Consider the following 20,155-nt stretch of genomic DNA (forward strand, 5'->3'; position numbering starts at 1 on the left):
CGGAACTTCCAGCAGCTTCTACGATACGCAGGACTACCTGACGGGCTTCAGACATGAGAGGTAGGCTCACCACCTTGAGCTTTTCGCACATGTTTGTCGTTTTGTCGGGAAAACTAGCGTAGGGTTCATACACAAAGCAGGCAGTAGAGACCTACAAGTAGAAGTGGCCACCTCTAACGGCTAACCCAAAAGCAATGAGGCTTCATCGGCAGCTTACCCTAGCATAGGAGACCAGTCTTGGATATGTAAAGGCGGTAGAAAACCATCAGGAAAAACCCTAATTTCTAGAATCCCGCAAGAGGCCACCAAATGGGAAATCGACGGAGAGACGTCCAAATGCTACCAAAATTCATGGGTAGGAGCATCTCGACATGCTCGACAAATCTATGTAACCCACATAACCAAAAGGTGACCCGAAGTGGCCCTAAACTTCAGAAACGGCATCAGATACACAAAGCGTCAAATAGCTCTCGCATGTCCGTTTGCCACCAAACTTCACGAGCGGCTTTCCTAGACCAAGTCCTATGGTGGTAGACCACCACAAGTCATCGAAGACATGTAAACGCAACCACGGGTGCTTCTAGGGCGACAAATTGCCAAATGGAGCTCCGGTGAAGCCAAAGTCGACAAAAACCATACGGCAAGGATCCCCAAGGGATCGGGAAGCTATGGAGACCAACATCAAGAAATTTCATCGCCGAAAAGCACTCCAAAAATCAGAAAATGGCTCGGAGGCTCTGAAATCCACACAGGGAGTTACTTTCTATCCATTCCACTTTTTTGTTGAAATTAGGCTTAAAAGGGACTCAGGGAGACTAAGGGCAAGCACTAGTGACAGTTTCCATGGAAAAATCATCACGAGACATCCTACGCGTAGGATGTCTATTGCATGTTTTTGAACTTCTGTGCAAAGAATGACATCATGGGAGCCATTACAATGGTGCAAGGAGCCCATATATCAATTTTCAACCCATTTGGACATCAATTGCTACCAGTTGTGGAGATTCTATCCAATTGGTGACCTAAAGCCTGAATCAGCCCAAAAATCCACTTTTTGATGCCCAAATCCAAATCCAAGCACATAGGGTAAGGAGGACACTTGTCCAAGGACTACCCATGTACATGTTGCATGTGATTGGCTAGGGGGGAGAGGGGTCCAATGAGCTTGAAACTTGTGAAATCTACAACTCACCCCAAGCAAGCAAGGGGGGTGATGGGGGGATATACACCACACACACACACTCATTTTGTGGATTCATTCTCACTTGGTGAAAGTTGAGGAACTCCACCTCCTTCTCCAAGCTTGTGAGAAGTGAGAGCCTACACCAACACTCTTGGATATGGAATGCAAATCCAACCAAGAGCCATGCTTCCATGCTTAGGCTTGCCATCTTCTCCATCTTCATTACTATGCTATTATGTATGCTAGCAAGAAGAGTGATGATAAGTGAGGAACTATTTCTTTCTCCTATGGAATGTTTCTTCTTCCTCTTCCCTATCCTCATTCCCCGCTAGCTCTCTCCACCTTCGAAGGTGTTTGAGGCCTTGGGACTGAGGCTTGGGATAGTTAATGCTTTCTACAAAGTCTATGTTATGCTTGTGATGCATGAATCTTTCCATCTTCATTGCATCACCTAGGTCACAAGGAACAGAAAGATTGTATTGTACCAAGTCTCTCTTGATGGGAGAAACTATAATACAAATCCCTATTGGAGGGGGGACCGGCTCCATATGAATCCAGTCCTCAACTATTGTCATATTCTCTAAACTCTCTCTCTCTCTTGCAAAAGTATTGTTCATGCCAAGTTAACTAAGTACCATGTTTATGTTGCTACCATCAATTAAGTTCACCTCTATGCTAACAAAGTAATCACACAAAAGTGCTTCACCTAATTTTGCTACTCTTAAAGTTCATAGCCCATTTCCATTACAGTGGTATCAGAGCATTTGGTTTCTCTTTCTTGCTTAAGAAGAGAGGTCCTTAAGTAGCCTATTAATGGTTCCTTTTGTTAATTTTACTAGGGTAAGTGGGAATGGGATCTATTATTGGTTTTGTTGAGTCCACTATGTGGAATATGGTGCACACCTTGGGAGCTTTGGTTTTAATAATGAGGTCTTTTTAGACTTGCCTACAGCTTTACCATTATTGAGCCATAAGAAGTCCGAAAGGAGCTATCCCTCGACAACTTCGCTATGTTAGACTCACTCCACTACTCTCTATAATTAACCAATTCTAGATATGGGTGTAAGTACTTAAGTGCCTATTTTCAAAGGCTAAGAGGAGTGGTAACTAAGGTTTTGAATTGCCAAAGCATACACTAAGTAAACACATAAGTTTAATTATCATGGCTGACAATAACCAATAGAGTAGAATGAACATTGATAACTTTGATTTTGCATATGAAGGTGCTAATTATGATGCCCCATGTTTGTTAATTATCTTTTTGCTAGGTTGCAACAAGCTATGGGCAACCCCGCTTTGCAAGCCAAAGTTACTCAACAACTTCGTGCTTATGGGATTTCCTTTCCTCTCCAAGAGGAGAGAGAGCTTAGGAGGCCTCTTGATGAGACCCCGAAAAGAAGACTCTCTCTAATACGAGAGGAGGAATCCAAAGATCAAGAAAGCAATGAATCCCTAAATTCCTCCAAAGATGTGGCTTCGCGAAGAAGGTGGACTAAATGATCGCCAACTCCTCCCAAGAGGAAACGGTTAACCCATAGTCCTTCTCCTCGTCACTCCAAAAGGGAAGAGAGGAAACAAAGGAAGAAAAAGGCAAGAAAGAGGTCGCCCTCTTCTCCTTCTTCTTCACCTTCCTCCTCTACCGATGAAAGCTATGGCTATTCTTCTAGAGAATATAAGAGGGGAGGACATTGCAAATCTTACCTTGCATGGCGAAGGTCACAAAAGCTCAAGAAGTTCAAAGAAGGAGGAAAGAGTATCTCTTTTCTCAACTATGATGGCACCTTTGGTGCTAGCGACAAAGTATTGGCCTTCATCCAACAATTTGATGCGGCCTTTGGAGAAGAGGGCTTTATGGAGTCCTCCAAGCTACGCCATGTAGCTATGCACTTCCAAAAATCAGCTCGTCAATGGTGGGCTAGCCTTTGTGGCAATGCGAAGCCCCATAGACATGGAAAACTCTACGAGTTTCCATCATGAAGCAATTCCTTTGCAAGCGATGCAAAGGACAAAGTACTCACCGAATGGCGAAGTTTGAGGCTTCTCTCTCATGAGCTATCCACAAATATGTGGAAAAGTTTTGGAATTTACATCTCAAGGCTACTGTCTTTCAAAAGATAGACTTTGCTGAGCAAAAGCAACAATTCTGTGCGGGATTACCTGAAGAGGTGGTTAAGTATGTCAACTCTCAATGGCCTGGTTCTATCAGCGAAGTAATCCACCATACCATGGTTGCTTCACGCATCAATTTCCAACAAGGGGTTAGATGGAATGTCAAGCCCATGGAAAATAAAGACACAAGTGATGCAAAGGGAAACATTAATGCCCAAAATTCTTCCCAAGGCCATTCCAACAACAATCGGCCCAAGGAGAAAGGAGTTTACAAAGGTAAAAATAAACTCTCTCATGGAGAGCTTGAAACTTTTCGCAAGGATCACAAATGTTTTAAGTGTGGGGAGCAAGGACATGGTTATCGTTCTTGCCCCAAAAGAAATGCTCGCAATGAGACTTCTAGAGCTTCCACTATCGAAGCTCCAAAAGAGGATGCTCATTGCAAAGGATCACCTCTCTCCTATGCTTGGGGAAATATAAGGGAGCATGATGCCTTCATCTTGTTTGACGCTGGTTCTACTCACAACTTCATATCAACGGAGTTGGCCACTAAGTTAGGCATTCAAGCTTTTGAGATGGGAGATGTTGTAACTGTCGATGCCGCTTTCAAGGGACAACAAGCCTTCGTTACTCCCGTGATTGGGAAGTTGAGGCTTCATGTCCAAAGCTATGTCGACAAAGAAGACTTCTTTATCTCTCCTCTCCAACATGAGGATGCTATCCTAGGGGTACCATGGTTCAACCGCATGGCTACCAACATGAAGTTCCCTGAAAGGAGAATTTACTTCACCTATAGGGGAAAGAATATGTATATAGATGCTAATGAGTCTGGTCGTACTATTCCACTTGTAAATCCTCTTGCCCTTGATAAATCAATGAAGAGCTCAATTTTCACGTACATGATTTTTGTCAAAGAGACCCTAAAAGGTCCTAATGTTTCATCAAAGGTGAATGGTAGGAATCAAGAAGAGTTAGACTTGTTTAACTTTCTAAAAGGATTCCAAGATGTGTTCATCGATGATAGCCCTATGGACTTACCTCCAAAATGAGGGGATGATGACCATCGAATTGAGCTCTTATTAGGAAGCTCACCACCTAACAAACCTCCTTATTGAGTTTCCCAAGCTCAATAAGAGGAGATCATGAGGCAAGTACAAGAATTGGTAGACAAAGGGATGGTGAGGCCTAGCTTCTCTCCTTTTGTTCTCCAGTCCTTTTAGTGCAAAAGAAAGATGGTACATACCGCATGTGTGTGGACTATGACGCACTAAACCATATCTCTCAAAAACCAGATTTCCCATACCTCGGGTAGAAGATCTGTTTGATAAGCTACAAGGCTCTACCTACTTCAGTAGGATTGACCTTAAAAGTGGCTACCATCAAATAAGAATAGTGAATGAAGATATCCTAAAGACCGCATTTCATACAACGTTTGGCCTTTATGAATATCTAGTCATGCCTTTTGGCTTGACTAATGCACCAGCTACATTCAATCGATTAATGGAGAAAATTTTTAGTCCTTACACAAATTCACTAGTGTGTTCTTTGATGATATCATCATCTACTCCAATTCCTTGGAGGAACACAAGCAACATCTCCAAGTGATTTTTCAAGCATTAAGGGAGAATAAGCTTTTTCTCAATCAAAAGAAAAGCGAATTTTTTCTTCAAGAGATTCAATACTTAGGTCATATTATCTCTCAAGATGGTATCCATATGGATCCATCAAAGTTGGAGGTAATAAAAGCATGGCCTAATTCAAGTAATCTACATGAGCTAAGAAGCTTTATTGGTATGTGTGCATACTATAGACGCTTCATAGCAAAATTCTCCCAAATAGCAGGACCATTACATGACTTAACAAAGAAAAACATTAAGTAATATGGACTACTAAGGAGCAAAGTGTTTTTGACAAGCTCAAAGAGAAGCTTACCTCCCAACCAGTCCTTATGCTTCCGCATCTCTTATAGCCATTTGATGCCCAATGTGATGCTTGTGGTGATTGCCTTGGAGTAGTTTTGCTTCAAGAAGGGTATGCCATAGCATATGAGAGCCGAAGGCTCAACACAGATGAACGGGTCTTAGGCATTTATGAGAAAAATTTGTTAGTTGTTCTACATGTCCTAGACACGTGGAAGCACTATCTATTGGGGACTCCATTCATTTTACGAACAGACCATCAAAGTCTCAAGTACTTCATAATGCAAACAAAGCTTTCCGACAAACAAATGAGGTGGACAAATTTTCTTTCGCAATTTAATTTCCACATTGCTCACATTGTTGGTAAGCACAATCAAGTGGCTGATGCACTTTCACGACGACCAAAAGTTAATGTTGTGTCAATAGAAACTCACAATGATCTATCTTCTACGATAGATGCCACTGACCCTGATTTTAAAGACATAATGTTAGCCCTTGCTTTGGGGAAGAACGAGACCATTCACCTTGCAGGATGGTTATCTTCTCCATGGCAATAGGCTATGTGTTATCCACTCTCTTCATGAGAAAGTCATGTATGAATCCCATGCTCCTCCCTATGCTGGGCATAGAGGCATTCAACCTACTCTTCGAGGAGTAGAGACGTACTTTTATTGGCCTACCATGAAAGTGGACATACAAGAGTATGTTTCAAAATGTGTGGTATGCAAAAAGACCAAGTATGATAGAGGGAAGCAACCTGGCACACCAAATGGCAACTCTCTTCATATCCCATATTTTCAAACACCATGGATTGCCAACATCCATCGTGTTAGATAGAGATCCTAGAATGACTAGTAATTTCTGGAAAGGTCTCTTCGAGAATCTAGGTACAAGATTGAATTTCTCTTCGGCCTATCACCTGCAAACGGATGGCCAAAGTGAGATAGCCAATCTTACGATTCTTGATCTACTAAAGACCTATGTTACAGAAGTAGATCAACGTTCACAATGGGAAAATTACTTACCTCTTGTAGAGTATGCATATAATAATACTATCCATACTTCTACGGGAAAAGCACCTTCTGAAATCATAGAGGGAAGACCTAAAAGTTCCTTGCTACTTAAAGTACATGGGAAGATCTTCACTGTGCCGATGAGTGTAGTCGTACCTGCAAGCATCTTTTTAAAAGGTTAAGGAGGCTATATCCATCTCCCAACTAAGGTAAAAAGCTGTTGTTGACAAGCCCAGAAGGGTCTTAACGTTCAACGAAAATGATCGGGTCTTAAGTTTCCTAAGGCTCGATTGAGGCAAACGATGGGCAAAAATCCTACGGGCCATCAAAAATATTTTGCTAAACTAGCAAAAAGATGTCCTTTTCAAATTTTGAAGCCAATAAATGAGGTGGCTTATCAACTCAAGTTGCCTAACCATTGGCTCATACACAATGTTTTTCATGTGAGCCTACTTAAGCCCTGCAAAGGAGAGCCTCCAAATGAACCAATTATTGAAGGCCCTCCCGAAATTGAAGACCAAGAAGAGGTGCTACAACCCACAGCTATCCTTCGGCATGAAGACAAGGTACTACAACATGGTAAGATTATCCGACAGTGTCTTATTAAGTTCAAAAATTATCCTTTTGAAGATGCTAGATGGATGCAAGGAATCCAGTTTAAGGATAGTATAAACCTTGTCAACACTTACAATGCTACATTAGAGTAAGAAAATGTACATGTTTCTTTTAAATGATCAATGTTTTTGTCTTATAAGACTAATTCTCTCTTTATTGTGCACAAATTTAAGTAGTATGCATACTAAGAATCATGTTTGGGATGACAACATCTCTCACTCTACTTGGGAGGATGAAATGGACTAACGAGCAGACATGCTTGCGGCACCTATGTCTCCCAAGCACCAAATGGATTAGTCATCCATCTTGGAATGATATCATAGGGTAAAAAGGGATCCTCTACCCGCTAAGACAAATTGACTAATGACTATGGCTTTATCTCTTTTACCTCATAGTCGAGGATGACTATGATTTCAAGAGAGAGGTAATGTCATTAAATCTAATATCTAACCAACCCAAATGATTTTCTCATATTAAACTGATCTCAACACAGGGCCAATGGTAAAGGGATTCAAATGAGAGATGGTTTGTCAAAAAGCAAGGTTAACTAATGGAGCTTAAAAGACCTTAGGGTTAGCTTCATTAAAGACCTCAAATAGTTAATGTTAAAAGTCCTTTGGCCAAATCTTTCAATCTCTTTAAAATTAATTGCAAGCCTCTCCACCAATGTTTTTGTTCGGCCTTCTGTTCTAAGAACAACCTCACACTTTAACTCTTCCTAGCTATAGAAAGATGCAATGCAAGCCACCATGCGTAGTCATTCAATCCCTAATAATAGGAAGATCATGTGGCTAGCCCTTTCAAAGTAAACACAAACCCTCAACTTAGAAATTGATAGCACATAATTACGTCCACAAGATACTCATCCTATTTGTTTTGAGTGGCTAAGCATCGTGGACATTGAATTCTTAATTGCCATGTTGATTGTGAAGAGGCTTGATCTCAACTCCAGATTGCTTGCTGCTTTGGTAAAGTTCATGCATACAAGTAAGGATGTGGATGAGGATCAAGATTGGATTGAAGATTCTCTCCTCAATGACATCATCTTTACCCTTGATAATCCTGAAACAAGAATTGTTTGTTATGCATACCTCATGTAATTAATGACCATATGATCTTTGTTTTACATGATGATAGAAAACATGTTGATTTCATTTCTCAAAAGGTTGTTAGCATATGGAAATTGAGTACTCCTCCATTTGCATAAAAAGTTAAAGCTGCATTTCAAGGCACAAGACATAATGAAACATGAAAAGTAAGAAACGTAAAAGTGCAAGTAGGGATTACCAAGAATACTAATTTTTTTTTGTTGCAACCTTGCACTCCACGACCATCATTTAGGTATGCCTATTCATCTTCAATGTAATCCAATGATTACCTGCTCCACACGCAAAATGGCTTTTGGAAGGATGATAGATTGAATCTTCATTATAATCTTGCTCCACCCACAATATCTTGAGGAGTGAGGTGAAAAGGAAACCTAAAATGAAATCCATGGATGACTCTTCCCCCAAGCCCAAAAATAATAGCCAAAGGCACGAAACCTTGGGACTTGCCATGCACATGTTTTACATTGTGACATACAATGTAAGTACACAAAGTGACTTACATCATGTTTCATGTTAGTCCACTAAAACTCATCTTCATAAGCAAAAATTTTAGTCAAAATACCGTTATGACCCACGTGTAATGGCATATGCATTTCTTTTCATACCAGTTGTTGAAAGCATGTAGTCATAGAGAACTTACCATGAAAATAGAGAAAACCATCAAAAAATGAACTAACCATTAATTGGAATTCAATTTCTATGCATTATCTCATTCCAAAAATAAGAAAAATTAAAATCATCACGATAAGAGTCACACATAATATTGAAAGAAATAATGGTAGGGAATAAAAGATTATTGTCTAAAGTATATCCACTCAGTACATATGAACACAACCAGATTAATAGTGGTTCAAAGGTTAAAAAGATTGAACTAATGCAGCACATATGATTTTTCTATTGGATATGAGGGTTGGGTCAAAAGATGGCGCATACTTTGTCGACTAGTTTTGATAAGAAAATCACAACCCATGAGGTAATGTTTCCACAAAAGAAGAGTGTGAACAACAACGAGTAATTTCCTGTCATAAGTACTATACTTTTGTTCATTTGGCTTCGGTTTACGAATCTCAAAAGCAATAGAATCGTCATCTTGCATTTGAATAACACACATTTTTTACCCTCTAGCATGACTAACACTACAAAGTAAGTTCTAGAAAGGTCTAGTAATTAGAAGACTGATACATATGTGCTGGTTTGCCAAAGCTTCTTGTTGGTTTTTACCCATTACTTTTGATTTTCAACAAGTGGTTGCAAGAGGAAGTGCTGAGCGAAAAATTCTTACAAGTTTGCAATAGAAACCATCATAACATAAGAAAGATCAAACTTGTGGATATTTTCAGGAGTTGCCTAATCCCTAATGGAAACAAACTCTTAAATATCAACCTTTATGCCATCAATTAAGACTATTTGACCAAAGTAATCAATTTCATTCTGGTACAAATAAATTTTCTTAGGAATTGCATAGCAATGATTCTCAATAAAATGCAAATGCTTTTTTGTTTCTTTATGCGATTTACTAAAAATATCAATACCATCAAAGAAGATAAGCTCACAATCTTGATGATCAATGATTAATGATTAATGAAGATTCTATTGATCGTATGACTAAAGTAGCAAGTGCATTTGTATTATTAAAAGTAGTGGTTCTAGTTTTCAAAGAAATAATATAAATAAGGAATGGGATACCTATTCTTAATACTCATCTTGTTCAAAGCAAGGTATTCTATGCACATTTTTGAGGTGAAAGTCACTTAGTTTGCAGCACGATATTTATGTACATTTAATAAGTTTTTTATTTTTGTTTTTTAAAAGATGGATGCCCCAAAAGGGAGAATAAAAGGTTGAATAAACCTTTGTCAAGTAGTTTAATTACTTTTCGGAATGAGTTGGTCCCTTTTGACAACTACACTTGGAGTTAATCAGATCAAATCAGATGTTTAGATCTCAGGTTCAAACTTTTAGATAGCATAGAAACCAGACAAAGATTGAAATGGAAATGTGAAGACAACAGACTAGAAGTGATATGTATTCAGATATTGGAAATTATACAACTGGTACCAAATAAAGCTACGAAAGAGCTAAATGATGCTCAGAGCAAATGTTCAGCAATTACAAAAGGGTAACTTTAGACTCCAGAATGACTAGCCCACAAAATGAAGTAATGGGTCTTGTTTATAAGTACCTGGGCTGGGCTTTGGCTCATTGTACAATGTACAACTATGGTAGTAAATCTATCCAATAATTAATGGTAGTTGCCAAATCTTAATGACTGTACTGGTGGCCAAATAAGGCTTGTTCCCATCGTCTACATTCCTCTTCCCCTTTCTTTGAATTTTGGCGTATTTCAAAATTCCAAATATGCTTCTGACAATGACTAATATCCACGGGTATGGTTTTTTGAATCCACCCACTTTCCTTCCAACTCACTCTTCTGCAAACGATCTCAAACTTCTCTGAAACTTCAATTGTGTAACACCCTGGTTCTTGGGCTTTCCGAACATGCTCTCTGGGTGTCATTGTTTCCTCTTATCTAGAGCCTTCTTCCATGGTTGGCTTCTGAATGGTATGGGTGTCATCGTTTCCTCCATAAATCCCCCAAGCCGAAGAAAATTGTATACATCCTACCACTCTGGATCTGGCCCATCCAATGCCATGTTCGGGAACAACTCAGCATCCATTAGCAAGTAGTATCCAAATTTTGATGCACTGAAAACCATTCCAAGTGCTCCTGTTTAGCTGCGTTGAACCTACGACAGACTGGCCACGTAGACTGGGTAGTTTGTCTTCCCATCAGGCTGGGCCAATATTGCTCCTATAGCCATTACAAATGCATCCACATGTACATGAAAAATCACCTCCCAGTCTGGTTGATGAAGGATTGGCTGACTACTGATCGCCTCTTTCAAGCACTGAAACTTGCCTTATAGTCCAGGTTCCAAATGACTTCACTCTACAATGGAAGAGCCTTGCAAACATATGAATGAATCTGCGATAGAAATTTATCTACCCCAGGAATGAGCTGAGTTCAGACACATTCGTTGAACAAATCCGCTTGGACATGTTCGTTGCTGCACACACTGAGTTTTGTTTTTGACTATTTCAATGTCATTTCTAAAGACGTTATGACGTAGAATTTAACCCTTCTAGGCCATAAAGACTGACTTAAAGGGGCTCATACAAATTTGCTTTTCCCTACATCTCTCAAACATGATTTCTAGAAATAGGAGATGCATAAAATCTATTGAAAAGACTGTAAAGTCGTCCACAAAGATAGCCAAAAGTTTGTGTAAAAACTCACTGAATATCTCCATCATACAGTGTTGAAAGGTAGTTGGAGCATTACACAGTCCAAATGGTATGACTAGGTACATGAATGCTCCCAATTCAATGGTGAAGGTTGTCTTTGCCCTGTCTTCTAGTGCGATTCGTAGTTGATTATAGCCACTGTGGCCATCCATGAAGCTATACATTTTGTGGCCCACTATTTCATTCAACATCATATCCATGAATGGGAGTGGGAATGGGCTCTTGAGTGTCTGGACATTCAACTTCCGATAGTTGACACACACCCTCAACTTTCCATACTTCTTTGGCGCAACTACTATTGGGAATAATTAGTCACTGCTCGCTACCTATGTTATGAATCTTGCCTTCAGTAGGTTGTAAATCTCCTCCTTGACCTTCTTGGCATAGTTAGGATTCATTCTATATCATTGGAGCCTAACAGGTCTCGCATATGGCTTCGGTGGTATCCTGTGGTGACAGACCTGTGGATCAAGGCCCTTCAAATCTAAGTGTCCCCAAGCAAACACATCTTTGTATTTCTAAAACAGTTGCTTGGCCTTTTCCTAGATGTCCGATTTCATATGCATATTGATTTTGACCATTCTGGGATTCTCCTTTGAACCGAAATTCCATTCTTCTATTTCTTGGTCATCTAGAAATAACAAATTCAATCCACCTCCTTTCCTTTTTTCTAGTGTCTCAACCTCCTTATTAGTCCAAATTCGTGCTATGTATTCATTGAATGGGCTACCTAAATCAGCTTTGCCTACTTTCATCTCTATACATTTAGTGTTTTGATCAAGATTTTGTGCATTGGTCTTCCCTTGACCTGCTTTTGATGTGGAATCCTCCGTGTCCTGTACCGCTTGAGCTGGTGTTCTGCCATGCATCGAGAGATACTAACCTCTCTCCTGGATTGGACCTACTAAAATTGTCTAGATATTGTTGCCTTGCCTCTTAGCTCGATCCCTATCCATCAGTATTGCATTCAAAATTTAATCTTTGCTATGGAAAATATGTTTATAGATCCAAGCATACGCTTGATCTTCTTTGTCTCATACTTCTTGCGGAGCTCCTCTGGTCTCTTAACTTTCTTTCAGCTCCTAGTGTTGTTGGTCTTTACCTGGATATGCTAATTGGGCCCTTGAATGGTCAACATATGACTTGCATAGTCGTGAATGGCTCCCACACTTCTAAGCCATGGTCTACCCAATAGCATACTATATGCACCTTTACACATCCAACACCAGATATTGGTTTTCAAATTTACCTTCCCCCTCTGATTTGCAAATTTTCCACCAACCTAGTGGCCTGGACAACTTATTGGTCAGCCATTCTTAATCCTGAATGGTGTTGGTTTCATTTTGTGAATAACAACTTTTTGTCTAACATGCTCTTCCAAGATATTCACTCCTACCCTACCATCGAGTATTACACCTGATAAAGGATCCCATTGCTTCTTGATCTTATAATCAACCAAGATGTGGCACTTCATCATCTTTGATGGTAGACACGTCCATTGGTCATTGCTTCAGCTGCTTGCTTCCTCTTTTTTTTGATAAATTTTGCAACCTCTAGTAGGGTCAAGCTTGATATCGTCTAGCCCAACAGTTAACTTCTAAATGCACTCGTAGACCTTGACATAAATCTAATCTTGCTCATTGCTAGAGTTTCTATTTGAAATGGAAAACCTTTCTTCCAATCGACTGTCCTCTCAGTGCCACTCAGCTAGCCTCCTGCGTCTGGTGGCTGATGGTAGATCCTCGATCACCATGCCAACGCTTTTGGTAATCCAACACTTCTGGTAATTACTCTCACTGGAACGGATTCAGCTGGCTTTGCTTTAGATCCTTTTGGGTTCACACTATATGGACACTGGGCCGCGAAGTGTCCATACTTCCTGTAAGTGTAGTAGCCGAAATTCCTACGTCTGAAGTCAACTCTACCTCACCCTCGGTCATTGGTGCCTTGATATCTCCCTCTTCCAAGCCCAGTACTAGTATTGGCCTCATTTTCTCTACTACCATATGCTCATCTATCTTAGGCACCTTTGAGTTTGTTAATGTAACCATTGACACATATTTTCCCTTCTTAAAATGATGTATCTTGATTTTGCAATTATTCCAGACGTGGCCAAATTCCTTACACTATGTACATTGCGAGCACTCACTAGACCTGTGATCTTTTGGTTTGCACTTCGAGCACCAGGTCTCTACCTTGCCACTGAAGGTCCGATCTTTGACATCTCCACAATCAGTTTAGACATAGCTTCAAACTCCTTTGTCTAGGATCCTTTCTTCTTGCCTTTGACTTGATCATCTGACTCACTGTTAGACTAACTGTTACCATATACATGTGGTAGTGATGTGTGTGAACACACTAGGACCGCCGGGGCATTTTTTCCCTCTTTAGGAGGTTTTTTCCCCCGTGCATTGTATATACGCCCATCACTCTAGGGCTATCTATCTTTCCATTGCACACTAAGTAACATACTCTCTATTGTGTGCCTTGAGCTTCCTTCGTCTTCTCCAAGCTGTGTGTGTTTCTCTGCAACCCTAATTCCAACAATTGGTATCAGAGGAGGTCACGTCCTCCCGGGCTTAGTCGCCAGCTGCTCCAGCACACGCCTGCTCACTTTCTCCGATTTCAGTGAGCTTTGGCAAGCGTTCGCAGGTCGACAAATATTTTGGGTGAGCTCGAAGAGCTCGGTCTGCTCAGAATTTTGATTTGGGCTCATTTCGGCCTCCGTTTCCACTACGGGCAGTACTGCACAGGCTATTTCGTCATTTTGTGCAGATTTTCTGTCAGTGCCGTTTTCTGCATAACAGGTGCCTTATAGTCTTCTACGGTTTGTGCTATATAGCACAAGTTGTTCCCGCTCCATTTCTCCTATTTTCGGGCAGTTTTCACATCAGGTGCAGCATTTACCATGGCTGACAACAACAACACAGATGTGTTCAAGATGTTTGCTGCTGAGGACAGGTTGGATGGGGACAACTACCCTATGTGGGCTTATATGATGCAACACGTTCTTGTGTCAAAAGGTGTCTGGAACATTGTGCAGGGCATTGATGTACGTCCTGGTTCTGAAGATGTAGGCGATATTGAGGATGTTGCAGGTCTTGCTGCAAGGATTGCAGCTGTTAGAGTTGTTTTGCCTACAGCAGAACAAGCTCGTTGGGATGTTAAGGATGCGCAGGCTCATGCATTGATTGCGTTGTCTGTGAAGCGCACCATTATTCCTCACATCCGTTCAGCAAAATCTGCAAAACAGGCTTGGGATATTCTAGCAGGTCTTTATGCAAGCCGCAATGAGGCTAAAATTGCTTTGCTGCGTAAAGAGCTAGAGTCGAAGATTATGCATGAGGAAGATGATATGGACACTTTCCTTGCTAGTGTCAAGGATATCAATGAGCAACTCATTTCTGCAGGTGAAGTCATTTCTGACAGTTCCCTTGTGCAGACTGTTCTTGATGCCTTACCAGATTCCTACCAGACTTTTGCTAGTACTTGGAGACTGATGACCCAAGGAAATCCTGAAGTTGTCAAGTTTGATGCATTATGCACATTGCTGTTGCAAGAGTCACTTTCTAGAAAAAACAGGACTAGGCAGCGTGCAGTTGAACAGGCTTTTATTGCTTCTCAAAGAAAGGGTGGTAACAGTAATGCAGCCACTTCTTATGGTTCTGCTGCGAGTGGCAAAAATTCTGTTCCTAATGCTTCTGCTGGCAGCACTTCGTCTGGCAATTCTGGTGATAAGGGCAAAAAGAAGATGCGTTGCCATTATTGTAAAGCCAATGATCACTTGATCAAGTCGTGTCCTAAGTTGAAGGCCAAAGAGGCTAAGAAGAAAGAGGGTGGTTCCACTGCAAATGCTGGTTCCACTACAAATGCAGCCATTGTTGAGTCTTCTGTGAAAGGAGATTGTGATGCTGATGTTGATGCAGAATGGGCTTTTAGCGCAGAGTGCACTTACAATCCTGCTGTCCATGATGCATGCTTGTCAGTTGCTGCAGATTCACATGTGTGGTATTTCGACAGTGGTGCTACAAAGCACATTACCTCACATCGTGAATTGTTTACCTCTCTCGAGTCTGTCCCTCATGGGAATTCAGTCACTTGTGCCAACAACGCCTCTTATCCAGTTCAGGGAGTTGGAAAGATTGTGCTCACTGCTGCTAATGGCAGTTCCTTCACACTTGTTGATGCACTTTATGTACCTGGGATCAAGAAGAATCTATTGTCTGTATCCGCACTTGCTAGACTTGGACTTGTAGTCAAATTTGTGGATGACAGATGTACAGTTCATGATCTCAGTTTTGGTGATGAAATTGTTGCATCTGGGCTTTTGTGCCGTGGGCTGTATAAGCTCACTTTGTATGTGGACAAAATTTTGCAAATGCTGTTGCAGATTCAAGGGCTATTTCAGATGCAAAACTTTGGCATGCACGTTTTGGTCATCTGAATTTTGCCAGTTTGCTGCGTTTGCAGAAATCTGATATGGTTGCTTCTTTGCCGCCTCTTGAAGCACCTATCAAACATGTTTGTGAAGGCTGTATTCTGGGTAAAATGCAGCGTTCTAAGTTTCCAAAGGATGGTTCAGTTAGGGCCACATGCAGGTTGCAGCTTGTGCATAGTGACGTTTGTGGGCCCATGCAAACTCCGTCCTTGGGCAATTACCTGTACTTCGTGACTTTCATTGATGATTACTCCAGGCATGCGTGGGTATTTCCGCTTAAAGCGAAGTCCGAAGTTTTTATGTGCTTCAAACAATTTTTGGCTATGGCTGAAAATGTTTCAAAATGTACTATGGGCACCCTCCGTTCCGATCGAGGGGGGGAGTATATGTCTCATGAATTTAATGCATTTCTGGCTAGTCGTGGGATAAAACACCAATGTACAGTGCCTTATACACCTCAGCAAAATGGTGTTGCTAAGAGGAAAAACAGGTCACTAACGGAAATGGCACGATGTATGGTCAAAAGTCAAGCTTTGCCGCATTCTTTTTGGCTTGAGGCCATCATGTGTGCCACTTATGTACTTAACAGGTGCCCTACGAAAGCTTTGCAGTCTATTACTCCATATGAAGCATGGCATGATAGAAAACCTTCTATTGAGCACATGCGTGTTTTTGGCTGTTTGGCATATGCTTTGGTGCCACAAGTGCAGCGCAGAAAATTGGATGATAAGGCTGTCAAATGTATTTTTGTTGGTTATAGTGCTGAAAGCAAAGGTTACAGGTTGTATCATCCGCAAACAAAACGTATTTTGGTTTCACGGGATGTAGTGTTTGTGGAAGATTCTGTTCAACCCTTGCTGTCATGTACTAGAGACAGTAATGTAAGCTCACAGGACATTTATGACACTTTGTTGCCTCTTTTCAGTGGTGGAAATACGAATGTAAGTTCCAATGAGGCAAATGTACAGCCTATGGGGGTTTCTGAAAATGTTTTAGAACAGCCTATTACTGATGCAGATGTACATGATGTACTTGATGAGGAAAGGGCTGAAAATGAGCAGGCTAGAGGTATGCCAAAATGGCTGGTGCACACTTTGCGTGACAGTAAATTGGATGCACCTTTATCTAGTCGTACTCGTTCAGGCTCTCGCCATGCATCTTATGCATCAGATTGTTATGCTTTGGCTGTGTCTAGTTTACATGATGTTGAGGAGCCTCTGTCTTTTGATGAAGCACAGAATTCAGAAAATTGGATTGCTGCCATGAAATCAGAATATGATGCACTTATAGAGAATGACACATGGACTTTATGTGCTTTGCCTCCTGGCAAAAAGGCCATTGGTACGAAGTGGGTTTACAAGTTGAAACGCAAGCCGGATGGTGAGATCGATCGCCATAAGGCTCGACTTGTTGCAAAGGGTTATGCACAACAAAAAGGCATAGATTATGAAGAGACTTTTGCTCCCACTTGTCGTATGACTACTGTGCGTTTTCTATGTGCATTGGCAGCTCATTTTGGTTGGGATGTACATCAATCAGACATTGTTACTGCTTTCTTGAATGGTGACATATTTGAGGAAGTTTATGTAACGCAGCCTCGCGGTTTTGTCATAAAAGGACAAGAGGACAAAGTGTGCAAATGTAAGAAGGCTTTGTATGGGTTGAAGCAATCTCCTCGTGCTTGGTATGAGAAAGCTGACACTCATTTGGTTAAACGAGGCTTTCGTAACAGTCCAACAGAAAGCACATTGTATGTAAAGCGTGAGGATGATGTATTTCTCATTGTGGTTCTTTATGTTGATGATTTGCTGATCACTGGACCAAATGAGAGACATATTGCTGAATTTAAGGCTGATTTGAATGCTACTTTCAAGATGAAAGATTTGGGGCTGTTGCATCATTACTTGGGTATACAGTTTAAGCAGTGTGATGGTGGTATTGCCTTGTGTCAGAAAAGTTACATAGAGACATTGCTATGTAAGTTTGGACTTGAGGATTGCAAACCTATTGCCACTCCCATGGAAACAGGTTTGAAGTTGAGTCTACATGATGCTGGCGATCCTGCTGATGTCACTCTTTACCAAACTGCTGTTGGCTGCCTCATTTATGTATGCAACACGAGGCCAGATATTCAATTTGCAGTCTCGCAGGTCAGCAGATTTATGCATAGCCCAGGGTCTAAGCATTGGCAGGCTGTCAAGAGGATTTTCCGCTACCTTAGTGGCACTTTACATCTTGGCTTGTTTTATCCCAAGGGGGGATCATTGCCGCCAGACTTACATGCTTTTTCGGACTCAGATTGGGCTGGTTGTTTTGACACGCGAGTGTCCACAAGTGGTTTTTGTTTCATGCTTGGCAGTTCATGTATATCATGGTTGAGCAAGAAGCAACCTACTGTGGCCACTTCGAGTTGTGAGGCTGAGTACAGGGCAGTCTTCACAGCTACGGTTGAGTGTGTATGGCTCAGACGCCTTATGGCTGACTTGGGTGTTGGACAGGACACTGCCAACACTATCTACACTGACAGTCAGAGCGCATTGGCAGTTGCGAGGAACCCAGTTTTTCATGCTCGCACAAAGCACATTGAGGTGCATTACCACTATGTCAGGGAGAGGCTCTCAGCAGGAGAGATCAGCTTGGCTTATGTGCCAACACAGGACAACCTTGCAGATCTTTTCACAAAGGCATTGTCTCGTGAGAAGCTTGAAGCTTTCCGCAAAGCTTTGGGCTTACTCCCCTTTGTGGACTGATCCTGTCCTCAGGGCATGGCACTTCCCTTTACTCATGTGCCAGCTCTCGTTCACCGCATCACTCCAGGGGGGATTTGTTACCATATACATGTGGTAGTGATGTGTGTGAACACACTAGGACCGCCGGGGCATTTTTTCCCTCTTTAGGAGGTTTTTTCCCCCGTGCATTGTATATACACCCATCACTCTAGGGCTATCTATCTTTCCATTGCACACTAAGTAACATACTCTCTATTGTGTGCCTTGAGCTTCCTTCGTCTTCTCCAAGCTGTGTGTGTTTCTCTGCAACCCTAATTCCAACACTAACTAGAGCTAGAGTTGGACTTGGACTCCTCAATCGATGTCTCACTATCATCGGAGTCTCTTCGTCCCTTGTGCCCCTTTCTTTATTTGCGTGTTGCTCTAGCCAATGCTCTTTGTACCATGTCCCTGAACTTCTTTGCGGGTGCTAAAACCTCCTGTTCCCTAAGATTTTTGCTTTTAAAACCACTGAGGAACCAAGTGCAAATTCTTTTCTATAAGGGAGGCTCATTCAGCTATCTAGTCAGTTCTTTAATTTTCTTAACATTGCTTCTAATTGAGTGCTTTCTCTGCTTAATTTTTTCCCTCACACAAGAACATCTTCATCACCTCTATTGTCGGTATATTCCAGATGATATGCTTTGATGAGCTTGCTGTATGTTCTGAGCTTGCAAGCTGGGTAGAGGTAATACCACTTGCATGTGCTGCACCCTTCAAGGTCTGTGGGAAATATTCTCCCCTCATCAATGTCCTTCAGTTCAACATATTGCTCAAATGCCTAAATGTCAAGGTCAATATCATCCTTGTTACCACCCTTGAAATATTGGAAAAGCAATCTTCATATTAATGGAGCGCTCAATGTGTCTCGTTCGTTGATGGTGTGAGTCATGGTCCATGCGTTTGAATTTCTCCTTTGAGTTCGACTTTTGCTGTTTGGTCGATGCTTGTTATAATGGTCAATATCTACATCCCACTGATCGTTGTATCGATCATCGATTTCTATGATTGTGTCTGTCTCATGCTTCCTTTCCGATTTCTTGTGTGCCCCTCTACGACTCTGTATGCTCTCATCACTTCCATCTATCTCATCTTTTCCTTTGCCCTTATATGTCCTCTAAGACCCTTGAATGTCGTTTGAATGTTAGCGTCTCTTAGCTCTCTCTGAATGTCGTCTCCTTGATGGGAGTTGAATGTTGGGAGCCCCCAAGTCCCTCAACATCCCTCTAGTGTCGAGGTGAGCATTCGTGTCATTTTCAACGTCAGTTTCACTGCCAGAGCCTTGGTCCAACTCCTTAGCCCCACTGTGCAGACGTGATCCTGCTTCTCCATGAACGCCATGGTTGATCTCCTTTCTTTACATGATCTTCATGGCGGCATGGTTGTTCTCAGCTAACTCCAAACCCCAATGAGGAGATAGGTTCCCTATCAAGAGCATCACCATGATTGCCAAAATGGAATAAGTTAGTCACTTCTGATAGCTATTGTAAATTAGAGACGTGGAGTTAATAAGATGAGATCATATGTTTAGATCTCAGGTTCAGACTTCAAATAGCAGACAAACCAAACAAAGAGTGAAACGAACATATGAACACAAGAGACTAGAACCGATACGCATTCAGATACTGGAAATTGTACAACTGGCACAAGATAAAACTGTAAAAGAGCTAAATGATGCTCACAACAAATGATCTA

This window comes from Adiantum capillus-veneris, chromosome 1, assembly GCF_014529385.1.
Source record: "Adiantum capillus-veneris isolate H3 chromosome 1, ASM1452938v2, whole genome shotgun sequence".
NCBI lineage: Eukaryota > Viridiplantae > Streptophyta > Polypodiopsida > Polypodiales > Pteridaceae > Adiantum > Adiantum capillus-veneris.